We start from the raw sequence: 6,378 nt of genomic DNA on the forward strand, positions 1-6,378 counted from the left end.
GGTCTGTTTTTAAGATTTGGGAGAGTAGCACGAGAGAGTTTTTTTTTTAGGTCAGGAAGGAAAGATAAGGAGGTTCAGCAGAAAGTCTCTCCGCCATTTCCCCAGCAGAATAACTCTGATTTAAAATTATATTTTCCCCCCTCGACTTGTTGCGCCATGATCACACCCCCTAACAATGCCCCCGCCATTAGCCACGCCCCTTCTCTCTACGAGTTAAGCGCGCCCCTTTCTACGAGGTATTCGTCCGAACAGGTCAGGAAGGAAGAGCCTCCGATTTGGGGTCGAGCGCCACCTGCTGGAGTTCCCTTGAACAACCCATAAGGGAGATTTTAACTAGCCAAGATAGAGATATATATATATAATTTTTAAGGTAAATAAACAGGATGAAATAGATGTAGAGCCTTTGAGTCTTAAGTTGTTGTTAATGTTTCTGAGCGGATCTTTTAGGTATTGGTGCGAACTCAAAAAGTCTGACAGGGTTTTGAATAGGTGTTTGATTCAGGAGTTTGTTTCAATAGTCAATGAATGGCCATAAGCTGTTCGTTTTATGCATTCTACTGTATGAATTTCATTCATATAATGATGATGTGTTTTTTGAGGAGTTGGCTTTAGGCCTTCCCCTCTGCTATTGAACCCAGTCTGTGTTTGAGTCTTATTTTTCAGGTGCTATGGACCCTGGGCGGCAGGTCTTTGAGGAGCCTGGATCATGCCTTCCTGGGGACTGCTTGGAACCTGCTGTTTGTCTGTTTAACTGTTGTTTGTTTTGTCTCTCTTTCTGATATGTAGCTTAAGACATAAGGTTTGTGCATAATAGTGGGGGGAATAGATAAGGTTTGCCAGTGTCTTAATCTGAATGCAGCATCTCATAACCCAATTATATATTTTTAAATGGTTATGTTAAATATCTCATGTTTATAGTTTGAGGCACATTCATCGGGCCTGAGTGTTTTTTCTGAGTGTTTTTACAGACAACTGTCGTTCCGGGAGTGATGGGTGAATGCCGAACCAGGAGACGGGCACAGGACCGGAGGTGGAGATGGAGGTTACTGGCCTGTTTCCCTACAGATGGGCGATCTGGGGTTCGTGAGATGCAAGGCCAACGCCATGTCACCGACTCACTGTGAGCGACAGATAAGTATGAAACAAAGAAGAGACCATTTTGTCCGACCAGGAGACGGGCACAGGACCGGAGGTGGAGATGGAGGTTACTGGCCTGTTTCCCTACAGATGGGCGATCTGGGGTTCGTGAGATGCAAGGCCAACGCCATGTCACCGACTCACTGTGAGCGACAGATAAGTATGAAACAAAGAAGAGACCATTTTGTCCGAAGCGGGTGCCCAATACTCTGTCCTCAAATGCAAAAGAGGGAGGTTTTAGATATACAAATTTTAGCTATACAAATAAAGCTTTGATGGATTTTTTTGATTAGTTAATTGTAAATGAAGCCAGTTCATTTTTAGTGTCATTTTCTTTGCCCCATCTCTATTTTTTTTATCCTGACTTCAGGAAATTTTGTTTTCACCCTTAGGGGGTGTTGTTTTGTTGAGACGAGAATGTGGTTATTTTATTTTATTTTCATAAAATCGCGAGAGAAATTCTAGAGCCAAATCCAATTGCCTTGATCATGACTGGAGACTGGGCGTGTTGAAGTCATTCTAACACTGCCCCTGATGTCACTGTAGGCTACTGCAGACTGGCTCTAAATGACACTTGAACAGACACCCTGTTTAAGTTTTCCTGACTGAATAACAACATTTTTTCCCCAAAGCAGGAGCTTGCGCTTAACCATGTTTCTGAGAATCTCCAACAGACTTTGAATAACCGTTCCTGACCAAAGAGGGGAACAGGGAGACCAGACCAGAGGACTCTCCTTTTGCTCTTCTGTTTTGTCTCTGTTTGTCTCTCTCATCTGTGGATCCACAGACGGAGCACTTCATCAGCCTGTACTGGGGGAGCGGGAGCGCCGAGGTGAGCCCTCCAGCAGCACGACCCGGGCCGGCCCTACGTGGAGCAGTACAGGGATGGACCGGGTTCAGTTCAAGAGCCTGGATGTCTTCAACAGATGGGGACCGCCATTCCTGAGGCTAAGGAGGGGTTCCTGCATCACATCTCTCCTGGGGATTGGGTCCTGGTCCGCGACCACAGACGAAGGAGCTGGAACTCGCCGAGGTGGCTCGGGCCGTACCAGGTTCTACTCACCACGCAGACAGCGATCTGAGAGGACTTCGTGGATCCATGCAAGCCATTGCCGACGGGTCCAAGCAGCAGAGGACGGTCCACCAGGGGATCGCCAACACCAGGAGATCAAGGATGCAGCTGAACCAGAGGGCTCAGAGGCCAAAGCTATGAGCTGCCACAACTGTCCTCTCCTCTGACGAGGAATCGGAGGAAAAATGACCTTGCTGGTCACCTCTTTCTCATGATCGTTATGATGGCAACATGGAGAAACTCCACAGCCATGACCTCACAAGATGCACCACACACGCACACACACCTGCACACACTGCAACTAACATTGAACATAACTGATTCAAACAACGCTACATTGAAGTTGCGATCTAGAAGAGAAGACGCCTTGCATTCCCCAATGACATTCTATTGCCCAAAAGAGAAGTGTCACCTAAATGACTGTTGGATATACACTGTGAACAAGAGTGACCTTGACAGTCACCGCCACACTCTCCTCTCCTCTGATGAGCAATCGGAGACTGACCTTGCCGGTCACCTCCTTCTTGTGGTTGTGGTATGACAACATGGACAATCTCAACAGCAATGACTGCGCCTCTAATCGCACACACTGGAACCTACATTAAACATTCAGAGACGCACACATGGAATCTATGTTCCATAGGACATCACATGCGATTATTCACAAGAGTGAATGAACTTTGAAATAATCTGAAAAATATCATATTTGTTTACAAGAGTTACAATGGTTGAAACATGAGTTGATAAATAAGTTTGGGTTTTTCCTCTAAATTGACCAAGAGGTTTTTTGCCCCTCTTACACTGGTAACCATTTTATCTTTTTTGCCTTGTTAAATCAAGTTTTTTGGTGAATGGTTGTCCACTCTTAGACTATAAATAGTATATAATCATGTCATCTTTTTTATCTTGTTTCCTGTCAATTTCTGAAACAAGGGGTTTTGGTGCGTGATTTTGCACGTGGAAAGAAAATAATAAAACTTATATTTTTTTTTTTTTTGCTCCACCTAGTGGAGAGATTATTTCCTTTCCACATGTATAGCATAGCTGACTGTTTACACTTTGTGTTTGGATTTTATATTTTATTTTTGTGTACCTGTTCAGGCACAAATGGGGGATTGTGAAGGAATTTACATCCAAACACCTTAAACCTTTGTCCTCTCACTTCTCTTGTAATTCATCACCTCCCCCTAAGTATTCACATAGCTGTGCTAACATACAAAATGGCTTCCAGAAGGCCATCTGTCTGCTCCAGAATAACCATCCTTTTGTTCCTTTGTCCCTCTTAGAAACTACCGCCTTTTTCTCATGTCACATGTCTTTACTCTTGGCCACGCCTGCCATTCATATGTGCAATGCAGTAGCCAATCACATCCTGGAAGCACTGTACCTTTGTTTTGATTGCATATAAGCCACAGCAATACCCAGAAACGGGACTTCGGCTGACGAAACCACCTTTGTTGCGTTTTTCAGGAAGTCCTTGCGCTCGTATTGTTTTTCACAATAAACCAGACTTAACCTTTTGAACGTATCTTGGTAAATCTTTTGACTAGATCAGTTTAAAATACTATCACAATAGCCTACTTCTCCACTTTCTCATAATGTTGGTATGAAATGTCAGTCAAACTATGCAATGATGTTCCACACTGTTTCCACCCAAATTCCCAACAAATGTGGCCACCACACTGTTCAGGACATTCACAGGTCTTGCTCTCAGGGATCGGTAAAAGAAAGGGAAATGGTTCCTCCATAATGTGCTAAGGCTCTGCTTAGATCAAAGGCTTGGTCATCAGAAAATATCACAAAGACAGTGATCACAAAACGACAATTAAAAACATGTCACCAACTGACCAACTTGACATGCAAGAAAACTGTCATGTCTTTGCACTGTCTTGTCCTGCTCCCAGTCCTGTGTCTACAACAGTGTATGCCTTAACCCTAGTCAAATTTGTAGTATGTGTGAACCATATACATGGCAGTAAACAGATCTTGAGTCATACAAACTGGAGGATGCTTGACTCATACAAACTACTTTAACTCAATTTCAATAAACAACTCCAAAATATGGCAGACAGAAGAGCTGAACAGACTAGGTAGATGACTGGATGATCTTACAGAGAACCAAGGGAAATTGACTGGTATTAATGCTAAGAGTAATGAGGGATGAGGTGCAGCTGGGCAGAGCGGAGACAGGTGGCAGGTGATGCAGGAGATGGGAAGGTGAGTAGGCAACAACCAAGCATGAACTGGAACTGGACCACTGGCTCCCCTTGACTGTCCAACCCATCTATCAGTGCCAGCAGAGTGGACACGATAGAGCCAGAGAGAGACAAATGCAACGCAAGGTTAGTTTAGTTGTAATCGTCCATAAGCAACATCAATCAAGTACGCAGCCAAGCTGAAGAACCGAGTTACACCGGAGACGGAGGCTCCGTGACAGACAGGCCTCACCTGTGTATCTGGTTCTGTCTGCTGGAGTGTACTGGGGCAAGCCGGTCTATCTTGTGGAAGAAGATGAAGGAGGGTCTCATTAGGTTGACCTGGGGAGAGACCAACAAACAGCCATCACAAGCTCTCAGTCAACACTGAGGATGATGGTCGGGTGTCCTGTCCAATAATTATACCCCCCAACCGCCACAGTTGCCCCATTGGCTAACCTGGTCAAAGAGAAGGCAGAGCTGATTATGTGTTCTGATTCACCAACCCACTTGCTAAGGCAGTCAGCTCCTTTCCTTATAGACACCTTTGTGTTTCCCTGCCTACACTCGTTAGTCTGCATAAAATCCTCTAAGTCAGTGGACAGTTCATTCCCCCACTGTGAGGCCAGGACATAAAAAAGCCATGGCCAATCTGCCATAGGGGGGCTTGGAGCAACTGGGGAACCAATCACCTCAAGGCAGCAGAGCTTGACCACAGCCTGGAGGTAGGAGGGAGCTGTTCATTTGCCCTGTAGACTTGCACCACAGTCCTAAACTGGATGGGACAGCGCAGGGAGCCAGTGCTGAGAACGGAGTAGGGAAGTTGTGTGGAAGAGCATGGGGCTGTTGAACACCAGGTCTGCAGCAGCTTTCTCCAGGAGTCTGATGGCCAATGCTGCAGGATGGCAGCAAGTAGGGAGTTGCAGGAGTCCAGGCGGGAGATAACAACAGCCTGGATGAGCACTAGCGCCGAATCACAGCCAGATTTCTTTCCTAGCATAAAGTTTGATAAAAGAGATGAGTATTAGCAAAAGCAAGGAGAATGATTATATCAGTGTACAATGAGCTATGATGGGGAATAATGACAATATTAATTAGATTTTCAGGCATGGCATATACATGGCATGCTTACATGCAATGGTAATAATGCCTTCAGGTAATAACAATAACCATGCTTGATTAATTTGATGTATAATGTGGCAAATGCTATAGTAGCAGCAGCAAGCATCAGCCCACTATAGCTAAATAACGCCAGACAAGATTACAGACTGTAATCAATGTATGAACTATGTCACATTGAGCATGCTCAAAATTATGTTAAAATTGTCTGAAACCTCCGAACGTAACGTTAGCATTAACTAACGTTAACTAAAGTTAACCCTAAGCCGTTAGCATTATCTACCGTTAGCATAGCTACCTAGCCTATCAATATAGTTGACGTTAATATAAAGAAATGTAACATTAGATAATGTTAGCTAAGTTATTCAACATTGACCCACTTACCCTCTAGATCTTTTCCAACGATGTCCTAAAGTAACCACATGTCATGATCATTTGCATCATAGGCATACGTTCATATCTATGATTAGCATGATCATAGCAGCTTCATTGCTAAAAGCATAGCAAATGTTAGCCGACGTCATTACATAATGACTTCCTTAAAACTATCCAATCAGAGGCAGAGTAGGGCGGGTCTTCCTATGGTGACGTGTTTTCCGCCGAGTTCGCAGGACTCATGAACGCGTGCCCAGCGTCCCCGAGGCTCGTTCACAGCACATGTTTCAAATGGGCTCGATACAGGTATTGGTGGCTTCAAAAACAAAAAAACCCAATTGAATTAAAAGTTTATATTGGTTAGATTGGTCTCTGATGCTGAATGATACCCAGAAAAATTTTGTTTTCCTTTTCTAGCCCTATCTATCATAATCCACAAACCATGGGAAATAAGGGTCTTGGGCCGCATGCCGTCACGTG

Source organism: Borostomias antarcticus (assembly GCF_949987555.1).
Source record: "Borostomias antarcticus genome assembly, chromosome: 5".
NCBI classification, from domain to species: Eukaryota; Metazoa; Chordata; class Actinopteri; order Stomiiformes; family Stomiidae; genus Borostomias; species Borostomias antarcticus.